A 13,472-nucleotide genomic window follows, 5' to 3' on the forward strand; every position below is an offset into this window, starting at 1 on the left:
TCACTTCTTAAAGAGTTTATAACTCCTTGTTCATGTAATCTTATTATGTTTTCACTGGGTAAGCTTTCTGTGTTTAACCAGCCATCTTGTGGCTTATGAGACTGTAATATTAAAGCCACACTATAATGTTATTAAAATATGAAAAGACAAATACAGCCTTTTTGCCCACTTCTACCAGATGGATTTCACTATTTGCCACATTATTCTTTGAACTTTGGTGTTGACCTAAAACTGCACAGAATATCAATTAGAGTACATGTCTATCTTTATGAGACAGGCATACCTCATTTTATTGCCCTTCACTTTATAGGGCTTCGCATTTATTGCATTTTTGTAAATTGCAGGTTTGAGGCAATGCTGCATTGAGCAAATCTATTGACATCATCTTTCCAACAGCATTTGTTCACTGTGTGGCTTGTGTCACTTTTTGGTAATTTTCACAGTATTTCAAACTTTTCCATTATTGTTATAGCGCGGTAATCTGTGATCAGTGATCATGACTCACTGAAAGCTCAGAGGCTCTGTAAAGTATTTTTTAATCATGGTGTGTACATTGTTTTTAGACATAATGCTATTGTACACTTAACAGACCACAGTATAGTATAAACATAATTTTGATAGGTACTGGGCAACCAAAAAATTCATTTGACTCACTTTATTGCTGCATATGCTCTATTGTGGGGGTCTGGAACTGAATCCTCAACATCTCTCCAAGGTATGCCTGTATTTAGTGTTCTCAAATTTTTGTTGAGCATGGTGAAGCCTTCATTGTGTTTTACGTAGTTTCTAACACTAACAAATAATTACTAACTACTAGATGTTTTTAAGTCTTTCCTGTGATGCTCACAACCATCCTTCCGAATGAACCTGTGTGTTTTCCTTGTATTAGTGATGCAGGGATGCTGTGCTTCCTGTGCGGTCTTCTGCTGTCTTCAGGGCTCTGGAACTCTCTCATGAAGACGTTAGGTGGTCTGTAACCAGTTACCCCTTATCCCCCTCTGTGGTAGCTAAGGTTCCTTACATGCATTGAAATCTGGTGAACCTGTGATGGATTGATTACTGAACATTTATTTCTGTCTGCCTCTCAATGGTTCTGACACCTTAGAATGGTGTTCTTCTCAAGAGAGATTTCAGCCCTTTATTCAGTAAGCTGGTTGTCTTCAAGCCACTTGTATGAGGAACCAAAAATGAATTCTTTCCTGAGCTCAAGGAGCCAGAGTATTGGTGGCTTTCTTCTGTTGCTGGAAGAACAGGGCACTGATTACAAGAAGCCTCTCAAGGAGAGAACACTCAGGAGCCGTGAGCCCACATCCTGTGGAAGAATCTGGGAAGTCGGGGTATTTAAACAGTTAGGACCAACTTGGGGCTGTTGTACAGGAGATTGTAGATTGGCCTTGGAAGGGAAGGGGGGTAGATCTATAGCCCTTGGGAATCTGGAACTTGAGTCCATCTTTTGTCCCAGGCTGCTAAGATGGTTTTTCAGGTATCTTTCATAATTGCTGCAAATATTATCAGCAACATGCATGGACATGTGGGTATATTTTGGGCGGATATGCTGCATAGAACTTTTATTCTTGGGCACATCTGCACTAATGTTTTAGAATTTAGCAGAAAGCCAAATATCATCGACTGGAATTGTGACTCATCGCCTAGCAGGAGAAAATGTCACACACGAGTTGCTGGTTTAAACTCTGGCAGGTAGAATTGTTTCCCTTCCCCTCTTCAAGTGGCTGGTACAGATGTGACGCCAGGAGCGAGAATTCCTGTAGGAAATGTAGTGGCTTTTGAAGTTGAGTTTCCTGTAATGTGAAGAGTTTCTGTATGCAGAGACATCAAAGAAAACTGAGTATTATTTTCTTTTTGGAATTGTTTTAGGCATTTGTAGAACATTTCTACTTAACCTTAGAAATAATATAACAACTTTACATGGAGTTTGACAGATTAACCATTAAAAAAAATTACAGTTCCTTGAACTTTGGCAGACTTCCTAAGTTTAGTTGAATGGATAATTTTACTAAGTAAAGTGTTGGCTTTGAAGTTTTTTTTTTTTTGAGGGTGAAGATAAAATGTATTAAATTTAAACATTAAGTTACACTTATTTTTGTTTGAATGCATGAGAGATCGAACATAATGACAAATTTTGAAAGTGCAAAAGATTATTCAGTAATCATTCCTCCCCTGTTCTCTAGCCTTGGGTTCTCTTCTTTAAGGTCGACTGTTAATTTTTAATAGTCTTCTAGAGATAGTTTGTATACATACAAACATATATATTCCCTCCCCTCCTTTTTCCATATATCTAGTACACTATACCACTCCTGTTCTAAGTCAGTATTGTCTCTTATCCCGGAAGCCATTCTTTTCAGTGTATAAAGGGCATTCTTACTCCTTTTTCCCTTATATGGACACACCATTATTCACCCTGTCCTCTGTGATGGAGTTTTTAGGTTTTCTTGCAGTGACGAAGAGTTTTGCGGTTATGAAGAATTTTTTCACACATCTATGATTCTTAGACTAAATTTCTAGAGGTGGCATTTCTGGGTCAAAGGTTGTACATTTGTAATTTTAATAGTTACTGCCAAATTGCTTGCCACAGAAGTTGCACCACCAGCAGTGAACTGGGATATCTGGTAAACTGTTGGTTTTGAAGTCTTTTTCTTGGGGATGGCAATTTGAGGATCTGAAAATATGCATGTTTAAATATTTAATGTGTGCATATTTAAGTGTTTCTATGTATTTCATCATTGCATAGTCATCTTTGAATCTCTTTTGGGAAGCTAGGTGGCAATTTGCAAACACTGAGAGCCATCAGATTGAGAAAAGATGAATAATACGGTAATAGGAGGAATTTTTGGATTCATGTCCTCTTTCTTACGCTCCTCTGATTTCTCTAAGGTCTATCTCATGTTATCTTCTTCCATGGAACCTTTTACACTATCCTAGTTCTTATTGATCCAGGATGACATTTAGAACTTGTCATCAAATATATGCTTTACTAAAATTAACCTGTATCATGTTTGTGAGCCATGTTGGGAGAATCAAAGTGTTAGGATGGAAAGAGCAAGAAGGGGTTTAACTCCTGGCTTTGTCCTAAGATTTTTGTCTAGCTCTTGGGACAGAAACAATAACATTCAATAAATACTATTTTCTCAAGTTTTAAAAAAGTCCCCTCAAGCACTTCATTATAACATTTTAAGTGTAACTCTTGGTAGTTTTCTGAGTAAAAGTAATAATGATCATTATGGAAAATGTAAGAACTCTATAGAACATTTTGTAAGGTAGCAAATAAAAAAATCACCCAGAATCCTCTGCCCATGGCTATTCACTCCAGAATTCTCCTGTCCTTTTCTGTGTCTCTTTGTTAAATTGGGAACATGCCAAAGTAGTTTTTATGTTCTCTTTTTCACTCTGCCAACAGCCAGTTTGTTGTGTGTCCTCCCAGAACTTTTCCTGGTGTACATACCTAGATAATATGTAATGTAAAGGAAGTTTTGTAAAACAAATTAGAAACAAGATTATACTATGCCTAATGCTACACTTCTGCCACTAGAGATGTGTGGTCAGTACCCTGTTGTGTGACTATATACAGATTCTAATTGCATCCAGTTTTCCTTATTATATATAAAAAATGCCGAGATGAACATCTTTTTACATAGGTACAAGAAGAATCTTGTAGGATAGATACCTACAATGGAATTACTGGGTTAGATCCTGCTACTTAAGTTTTTACAGGTAATGCCAAATTTCTCTTTAAAAATATCTACCTGTGTATGTTCCCATAGATAACACCCCCATATTCTCATCAGCCCTAGAAATAATCATTGACTTTAATTTTTTTCCAACTTGAGAGATTAAAAAAAAGGTCTCTTATGTATGGTTAAATTTACATTTTCCTGCTAGTGATATTGAATGTCTCCCTGCGCTTCTAAGCCCTTTTCTTTCAGCTATAATCTTTTTTTTAGCATCTTATTGGTTATTAGGATTTCTTTGATACTGACCTTTTGTCTGTTACATATATTACAAGTATTTCTCCCAGGTAGTTGTCTTCTAACCTCTTTTATGTTGTCATTAGCCATGCAGGAATTTTAAGTGATGTGATAAAATTTGATATGGTTTCTGAGTTTGGGAATCTTATTTAGGAAGAATTCCATACTCTTACATTGATAATAGGTTTTCTTCTGGCACTTCTATAATTTTTTTTTTTCATTTAGACTGAACTAGATTGACTGAATGATTGAATCCTACTGTTCCTTTTTCCCTGTAGTTTAATCAGGAAATTGGTATATTTTTATATAGGATTTTTATGATTTTAACAAAACAGTTCTGCATAATAATAGGTCAAGATAAAGCTGAATAATGGAAATATACATGTGAATCTTTCTTGAGGATTTTCAAATCTTTTTCCAGCTCTCATTTAGTTTGTCTTTTTAAATAGTGTTCCCTGGTCACTTCAGGGGTCCCAGGACTTAGGACTGGGTTATGGAGTGAGGTTGTGGGGGGGTGTCCTAGAGGATATACATATGTTAGTACATCAGTTCTGCTTTTATCTGTAATACTTCATTTGCAAGTACAGATTTTGTTTTTTTTAAAAAAAGAAACAGAACCAATGATTTGTCCTTCTCTTTGAAGTTCGGGGACTGCGGGCGAGGGGTTAGAGTAACCCATTTTCCCTGAGGGATTCCAGTGTGTTGGTACTGATCATGCCTGTGGCCAGTGTCCCCCAGAGCTAGAACTCCTCCTTGCCTTGAGAACTTGGGCTGAGCTCCCAGGGCAGGGCTGAGCTAAGCCGCACTGTGCTTCCAGCCCTATCCGGTTACACTCATAAAGTATGTTCTGTAGTTTGACCTTCTGCTCTAGAACACTTTGCACACTATTATTCCCCATTTCCTCTTGGATACCTTTCTCATCTGTACACTGGCATCTAGTTGTGCAGAAGCAATAAATACTTCAGAGCATAAATATTTTTGTTAAGAACTGAAGTGCATTTCTAAATCTGTGAGTATAAAAATGAAATGGAAAATTACTGAGCACATTAGACGCTCAGGACCAAGAATGCCAGGAGAGTTTTATTTTTATGTTTAGAAAGAAACATGAAGTGTTGTTTATCTGTGGGTGTGAACAGTATATTAAAATAGCATCTGATGAGTATTTCAAACAACTTTTTTTCTGCCTCTTCTTAACTGGATATCTTAAGTCTTGTCCAAATATATTTTCTCCTGGAATGGATTAATGGCACGTTATTTCTTATTTGAATGCCTTTGAGCTCCTGCAGATTTTCTGACTGTTTAATTCTTATTTCTCAACTTCATGTTGTTTTTCAGAAGGTATCAACGTTTATTTTAGTTTTTAGTCTCACCATTCAATTCTTTTTATTTCTTGAGTGGTAATTTTTAAATTACCTTCCCTCCAGTTATAATAGCTATAATAACAGATAATTTATTAGGCGTTTATTTGTGGGCCAGGTACTCTGAAAACTGCTTCACATCCATTAACACGTTTAATCCTTTCAGTAACCCTGTGAAGTGTAGTTACTATTATTTTCACCTTGTAGATGGGGAAACTGAGGCTCACAGAAGTTAAACTATTATTTTCACCTTGTAGATGGGGAAACTGAGGCTCACAGAAGTTAAATTGTTTGCCCAAGATTTTATAGTTACTTAAAATTCAAACTTTGTATTCAAGTTCAGGAATCCCATACTTTATGGAAGTGAAAGCCCATGCTTTTAACTATTATATGTCTTTAGATTTTTTCACCTTGAGAAATTTGGACATGTCTCCACCCCTTTCTAGGATGAGGCTAAGAAGAGAGACTGCATACATCTCACCGCCAATGCTGGTCCCAATTCTCAGACAGTTGCTGCTTGATCCAAAGCTAGTTGTTAAGTGATCTGCAGGCCCTGTTTAGTTTCATGAGTCACGCAGGAGGAATTCCAGGTCTTGCAGGCATCTCTTTCCCTAAAGGTCACTTGTGGTAAAGATGACACATGGTCAGCATTGCTAATTATACTTCAGTCCTTCTTTTCCTTGAATCTTGTCAGGGACCAGATCACCCTCCCTCATTCCCTCTTTTCCAGCCCACAGTGTAGTCCTGACTCTCGGCCTTAGAAATGTCGTGAGAGGCCACTTTTCCTTTAGGCTCCTGAGTATTTTGTGGGCTCTGATCCTCTCCCTTTTCACGTAGGAGCTTGCTCTGTGTGACCAGTGCCCCAGTCTCTTCTCTTACCACTCTTTCAGAAAAAAGAGAGCTCTAACTTCCTAAGGTTGATAACAACGGAACACAATGGAACATGCGGTTTAAATTGGTTATCTTGGCAGGCAAAGAGACGCATATCCAGGCCTTGCTATTTTGATCAGAGAGCTTTAAAGCATTGTTTGTGTGGCAGAACCCTCCAACCTCTATAACCCTGGGACGTGGCAACCCATGCAGAGGGCTGGCCAGACTGCTGATGTAACACATAAGGGAAGAAAGAGAGGAGGAAAAAAGAAGGTAGTAAAGGTGGGAGAGAGGACGCAGGTGGAGTGTCCCAACAGTTTATTTGGGCATCTCTGGGTAAGGTGAGTGCCACAACTTGAGAAGTTGTTCTTACTTCATCCAAGAGATGCCAGCAAAACTAAGTTCTATAGAAGACCCTCCTAGTATAATCATTCTGCCAACATTTCCAATTTGGCAAGTCTTGACCATATATAGGGGACCCTGTGTGGATATAAAGTGGGTCTCACGTGGGCCCTCATATCAGCTTATATCATCTCCACTGATCTCACTGTGTCTCTCAGTAGTTTTAAATTGTGTACCAAAGATAAATCTCTTGTTTAATGTTCTGTTTTTTTTTTTTAACTAACACCTAGTATAGTAAACGAGCCTTTTTTTTGGAGCGAGAGAGAGAAAAGCAGAATGAAGCATAGAAGGGAAAGGTGTACATTTGCTCTGGTGGGCTACTCAAATGAACTAAACTGTTGAGGGGGACTCTGGTGTCCCCATCTCATCCTGTAGTCTCCTTTCAAAACCAACATTGTGGTTTCAAAGTGTTCATTATATAAGCCCAGAGGCAGATGCAGTTGTGCTTTAGCAGTACCCGTGAATACCAGTGGGACGCCTCTTGGAGCATAAGCAGTCTGCAGCCGCTGTAGAGCCCGTACATCACTGTTTACCCATGAACTAGTGTTACGTTGTACCATCATGAGAACACATAAAATGTGGCTTGATTTTAGAATTTTTCCAGGCCATTCCTAGTCCTATATAATCATTACAAAAAAAATCTATAGATTTTTACAACCTATTAAAGAAAATGTAATTTTCAAAACAAATCATTCCTGTGCCACTGGATATGGGGTTATACCGTATTAAGCAAATTGTATTTCTCAATGTAGCATAAATGTAACTATGAATTCTGACATCTTTCATGGTATTGTCATGTACACATACAAAATGGGAAACACTTCTGTGGTTTAATTTATGTTCGAGGATGTTTGGATGAATTCGGTATGAAATGACCTAAGATTTTTAACTATGATCTAGTGATCAACATGATACAATTACTAATAGTGATCTATCAAAGGTAAATGTTACTGTAGCAACTGGTTTATTCTGAGATAGGCCATCAATTCCTAGGGAAATAAATATTGGGGAGAAAAGATTTTTGTGTGAAACATTCCCCCCCCCCTTCAAAGCTTTATAGAGAAACTTAAGTGAGCCTTAAATGTTTAGCTTTGGAAGGAAGTGGGATTGATTGTGGTAGAGATCCTTCCAGCCTTCCGGCCACACTATGGGAAGAGTACCCTTCTACTTGCTCAGAGCCTTGAGATTAGAGGGGAGGGAGGAAGCAGGTACCAAAAGCAAAGTCCTTTATATTATTAGAGGGTGTTTTTTTGACTTGTCCTTTACTATTAAAGCTAATGTTTACTGAACATATACTATATGCCACTTTGCTAAACTGCTAAATTTAAAGTCTTTAGAGCTTGAGGTTCCTTTCTAGCCTTCATTTTACAGATGGGGCCCTGAGGCTTTAAAAAGGTTAAGTAAGTTGGTCAAATTGGTAAGACATGGATGGAGTCAGGACTTGTATTCAGGTAACTTTGACTCCAGAGACTGCCCTGGAATAACCCTTAGAACTTCAGTTCTCTTTCCTCATTCATTTGTTCAATCAGCCAACACAGTTGATTGGATGCCTGCTATGCCTAAGAACTTTGCTAGGCAGAGGAGCTGCCCAGTTGGATATGAAAGGGTCCATGAGTTTGAGCAGCTCATGACTGAAGGGCACAGTGGGATAGGTGCTGTGAGGGAGGAGGTCCATGCCCAGGGCTGAGCAAATTTGGAGAGGAGGCATCAGACCTTAGAGAGGGGTGGTCTAGGAAAGTTCCCTAGAAAGGAGGCTCCAAATGAATTCTGAAAGGTAAGGAGTCAACTCAATGAAGGTCGGGAAGTAGGGCCTCTTAGAGGTGACTGCACTTGAAGGCATGGAGATTAGAAATGGCATGGCGGATTCCTGCCCCCTGCAGATGTTTGGTGCATGGGCAGGAGAAGGGCAGCTGAGGGAGGGCGTCATACAGTGGGTAAGTATTTGGGCTTAGCTCTGTCACTTACCAGCTTTGTGTTCTTGAGCCAAGTCTCAGCCTCTTCAGTCCGCACTTTCCTCATCTGTAACATGGAGATAAATAATATGTCTACATCATAGGGCTGCTATAAGAGTCAAATGATGTCATGAATGGAAACTGCTTTCACAGTGCTTGACACATAAAATGCTCAGTACATTGAAGCTGCAATTATGAATCACCATTGTTAGTATCACAGTCACCTTTCTCCTCATTATTAAAGAGCAGCTTTTAAAGGGCCTTCCTTTTACCACCTTTCTTAGGAGCAATCTTAGCCACACCATAGATGAGGGAAAACTCTGATGTCTTTTAATGCTGACCAGGGAGGGTAGAGTGAATTTCGTATTTTGAGAAGCGACAACAGCTCATCTTGCTGAAATTCATTCCCGAGTAGCACAGAGGTCAAGAGCCTATTTTGATGTCTGTGTGTTTAATAGGGAAATTTGTAAGGATAAAAAGGCAATAATATTACTTTGCAAACATCTTAAACACAGCTGTCAAACCTCTCTCCAGAGAATGCCATCTCCCCTCTCTGATGCTTAAAAATTTATTCTCACTAGATCATGAGCTTCCTGAAGATGAGAACCATGTTGTCCTCTTCTTTGTATCTACAGTGTCTTGACGCTTGGTAGCTGCTCAGTGGAAATGAGTTGAATGAGTAAAAGTTAATGGTGTTCCTTAATGTTCTAGTATTGGACATTTAAAGATAACATTAAGAAAAAGGATAACACTTCCACCAGTGCATTATTTGGTGATATTTTGTGTGTTCAGTTATGACATTACCCCTGTAGAGGCTTTAGCAATTTCTATTCTTTTGTGCAGACAGTTGTAGGGACAAGGTGTTTTATAGTTGGTGAGCTTGGTGGGGACAGCGCATCTGTGTCTGTCTGAAATAGTTTTATCTTTGCTGTCTAGCATAGAGCCTGGTATGCAGTATGTTCTTGGTAAGTATTTGCAATAATGAATTTCTTAAAAAAATATCGGTTTTGCTTTGTGATAAATAACATTAATTTAACAGGGATGACTGATTGGACTCTTACTTCTCTGGACTCCTACATTGTGGGATTGTCCATGGTCACTACGAAATCCCAGTTTGGATGGAGGTGTTATTCTGTTGAAAAGGTTGGCTTATATGCCGTATGGTCTGTACAGGGCCTTTGCTTTCTGCCCTCGTGTCATCCGTTAGTGTCATGGTGTCTGGGCTGAAGGGGTACAGTGTTTCAGGGCATGGGCGTTTGGTCCCAGCTCTGCCCCATGTCATTTGCTCTTTTACTGTGACTGAACTGCTGGAGGTGTTGGGTGGCAGACGAGGAGAGCCAGCCTGCGATACTTCCCCCTGCAGATCACGCTGATGCCATTTGCCCTCTCTTCCCAGGCAGCCAGCTTATCTTGAAGCTACTGTTTCGCATGTTATCTTGCAACAAAAAAAAACGCTTTCAAATCATTTTCATACATTACTGGACAAAGTGGAGGCTGATTAAGCTGCTTTCCCTATTGCTCTTGTAACTGGATTGAATCATCTTTGACTCACATTACTTAATTCTAGCCTGGCTATTTTCTGAGATCTCTCAATAAGTTTTTTTCTGCTTCCTCCTTCCTTCCCTTTCTCTATCTCTACTGCTTTCCTTTCTCTAATTATATGTGAACTCTCCATGAGTCAGTGACATTAGGATACACCTTGGAAAATAGGCATACTTTACTTAATAGTGTGTTTTGAGCCTAGACTTGGCTTAAGTGGAATAGATGCAGTACAATTTGCATTCACATCTGCACTTATGAAAATATAAAAGCATATAGTTTTTTCCTGGTATTTGTTCTTTAAAAATTTTTTTTCTTTAAGCTTTATTGAGGTAAAGCTAACTTATAAAATTGTGAGGTATTTAAAGTGAACATTGCGGTGATTTGATAAACGTCTGCGTTGTGAAAGGGCTCCCCCATCAAGTTCATGCTCACATCCACCATCTCACACGTGTATCTCCTATTTATTATTCTGTTGATAGAATGAAAAGATGCCTCAGGATGTTTGACTGAAGTGCACTAATAATGTGAATAAATAGAAGGCTGGTGCATCTGGGTGACAGTGGGTCAGTTTTTCTCGATTTCCCGGAAGTGCCAAAGTTAAAACTCTGGGATGTGCAAGTTTGTCATGTAAACATCTGAGAACTTTCCCACGTTCTGGGTTATTTTTTTTTCAGATCTACAATATCCAGACTGGCCTCTGTTCACTAGCAGGAGGAGGTGAGGGTCCAGGGAGATGGTTTTATTTCTGAAGTGGGAGGAACAATGCATGAATACCCGGCTGTGTCTAGAGCAAGTGTCAGGCATACACCCAGTGAAGACTGGCTCCTAGCCGTCCCCTTCTGATCTCAGTTCTTTTTCTTCTGACCCTGGGTGGTCCAGAAACCGCTCCCATTGTCTTTACCCTCCAAGGTTACTCAAAGAGTGTATTTCTCTAATGTGGTAGCTAGTTGTGTACAACACTGTCAAGTAAGTCATGAGCTCTGAGTTAGATTTCTTTTTGGTAGCGATTGACTTCTCTGTATCCCACCAAACTTTATAGAAAAGTCAGAAGAAAGCCTTATACTGTAAGAGATTATGGAAGCTGGGACATCACATAGCCTAATGGGGACTAATGTGAACTCCATTGCTAGCTAGTGTGTTATCTTAGGGAAGTTATTTAAGCTCTGCAAGCTTCAGTTTACTTACCTGTAAAATAGGCCTATTAGAGAATTAGTGATGTGAGTACTAGAAATTATGTATGTTCAGAGTTTAATATAGAGGACATGCTCCAGACATAGTAACTATAATTTCTGTAAAATGAGGTTATGGCTTTGGCCATGAACATTCAGTGACCGTAGCTCATTGATCCTTACAGCTCAGCCTTTCATGGTGCCAGCATCCGTAGTTGTCTGTGCTCAAGGAATCACCACTTACATATACAAGGCTGGATGTGTTCCGCTCTCTGGTCATCCCTCTTCATGGATTTAGGGTCAGTACAAAAGCTGTCTGTTTGCACTGAGATTAACCTTCCATGTTATTTGATGGTGGAGGTGGAGAGTAGGAGGTCAAGGTCATTTGTATTCTAGATTTCTCTTCAGGTCCCCTTCCCCCAGCTCATCGTCCACAGGTCCTTCCTTATTCATCTGTTCTTTTCTGAAAGGACTTGCTGCCGCTTGTTATCACAGACTTCCTGAATTTGACTGGCAGGTGGTGGGAGGTGCCCATCTTCTTGCTGAAAGAATTCCAATGGCTGACCTCAAGGAATTCAGGGGGTGCGCTTTCCTTCCTAGAGAAACATTCCTCTTTTCTCAGTCCGGAAGACTTCATGGCACCTTTCGTGTGTGGCAGCCTCATGACTCCTGGGGGAGGCATGAGGCCCACTTGTAAGCACTCAGAATGAGACATGGAAGACCCACTAAGTGCTCAATAATGTTAGCTAGGGTGGTGGTGGTGGGCGGCTAGGTAAGTAAGGACTTCAGCCCATTGATACTCCATCTTCCTGCCACCATCCTTCCAGGATAATTAGCGCTAATATTCTGGTTAGATGCAGTTCAGTGCTTTCTGTTCAGTATAAATATGTAAGTAATGTTTATAGCTAAGCCAAGTGTGGTGTTTAGATTGCGTTTTCTTTTTTGAACACAGTTTTGTTTTTCTTTGAGTTGCTAAATGCCTCACCTTTTCATGTGTTTGCTTTTCTTTAACCATCTGATTCCGTCTTCCCACACACCTCCACCTGCTTTATGAAACTCCTCTCCTGCCACCTTCCACATGATCTGGTCTTGCTAGAAGATGTCACCCTCCTCCGCCTTTTTTCTTCCCTCTTGCAGACGTCCCTTTTGGGGCCCTCTGACTTCCTGTTCCTACTGGACTGGGAGGAGTGACACTTCCTTGTGAAGACAGACAATTCCCCAACTTCCAAATCTTCCCTCCCCACAACCTGCCCACATCACAAAACAAAACACCCAGTGTCTTGTGTCTCCAAAGTCAAGCTTGCAGAGGCCAATTTCCAGATTTTCCCTTCTCCATTCGTATTTTTGGTGTGGGGTTCCTGAAGTCCCCTTGTTTCATCCAACATGGAGCTTTTCGCTTTTGTGTTTTGTTCTCCTCCTTGATTTGAAGTGATTTTTCAATTGGGGGAAAGGGTGAAAACCTATTTATTTTATTTTACCACTTAAACTCAGCCATCTCCTACCTTCTAGCTCCCCATTTTGAATTATAACTGGACTTAAGTAACCAGACAGAGCAAGGACATTAATCAACCTAGATATTCTAGACCCATTTTATGTTTCCTTTTTCCTTTGTTCCCATTCGTCTTCTTCATCTGATACAAACGAGAGCAGGACTAGATTTTCTTTTGGTGTGTTCCTTAAGTGAGAGGTCTTTTCCTTCAAAGTAAAGATTGTATGGGAAAATCCAACTTGTTTGCTCAGTATTTTCTGTTGAATAATAAGCCTATGTCAATGAGTTAGGTTGTAAAGATAATTTGTTTCATTTCTGCTAAAAGGAAACAAGGAGAATTTAGAGTTAATAGGAAACCACAGAGATCACTAAAGGGGGATGGAGTCGAACCTAAAAAGAGAAGGTAAGAAAGGGAGGATCATGTATGTTGGAGAATCTGAGGCAGCGAGTGTCATAATGAGTGTTAAATACATGAAGGTGGAATGTAGAGATGATGGTACCCAGTTGCCCTTTTTAAGGGGAAAGGTTAAGAGGACATAGATAAAATTAGCAGTAGAGATTTTGGGAATATTTTACAGAGAAGAAATTTCAACACAGTGAAGATTATTACTGGAACGAGCTATTGAGATATGGTCTCCTTGAGTAATTTTTCTTTGATGTGTTTAGCCACCATCTAAAAGTTCTGGCTTAGTATGCAAGTGACTAAG

The 13,472-nt window shown here is 39.6% G+C and overlaps 1 protein-coding gene across 2 annotated transcripts in view; it reads left to right on the top strand.

Annotated features, from left to right (window-relative positions):
* PTPN14 (protein tyrosine phosphatase non-receptor type 14) overlaps positions 1–13,472 on the top strand; it is a 120,773-nt gene that overhangs the window by 4,418 nt on the left and 102,883 nt on the right. The gene's annotated exons all lie outside the window — the stretch shown is intronic.

Source organism: Manis javanica, chromosome 11 (genome assembly GCF_040802235.1).
Source record: "Manis javanica isolate MJ-LG chromosome 11, MJ_LKY, whole genome shotgun sequence".
NCBI classification, from domain to species: domain Eukaryota; kingdom Metazoa; phylum Chordata; class Mammalia; order Pholidota; family Manidae; genus Manis; species Manis javanica.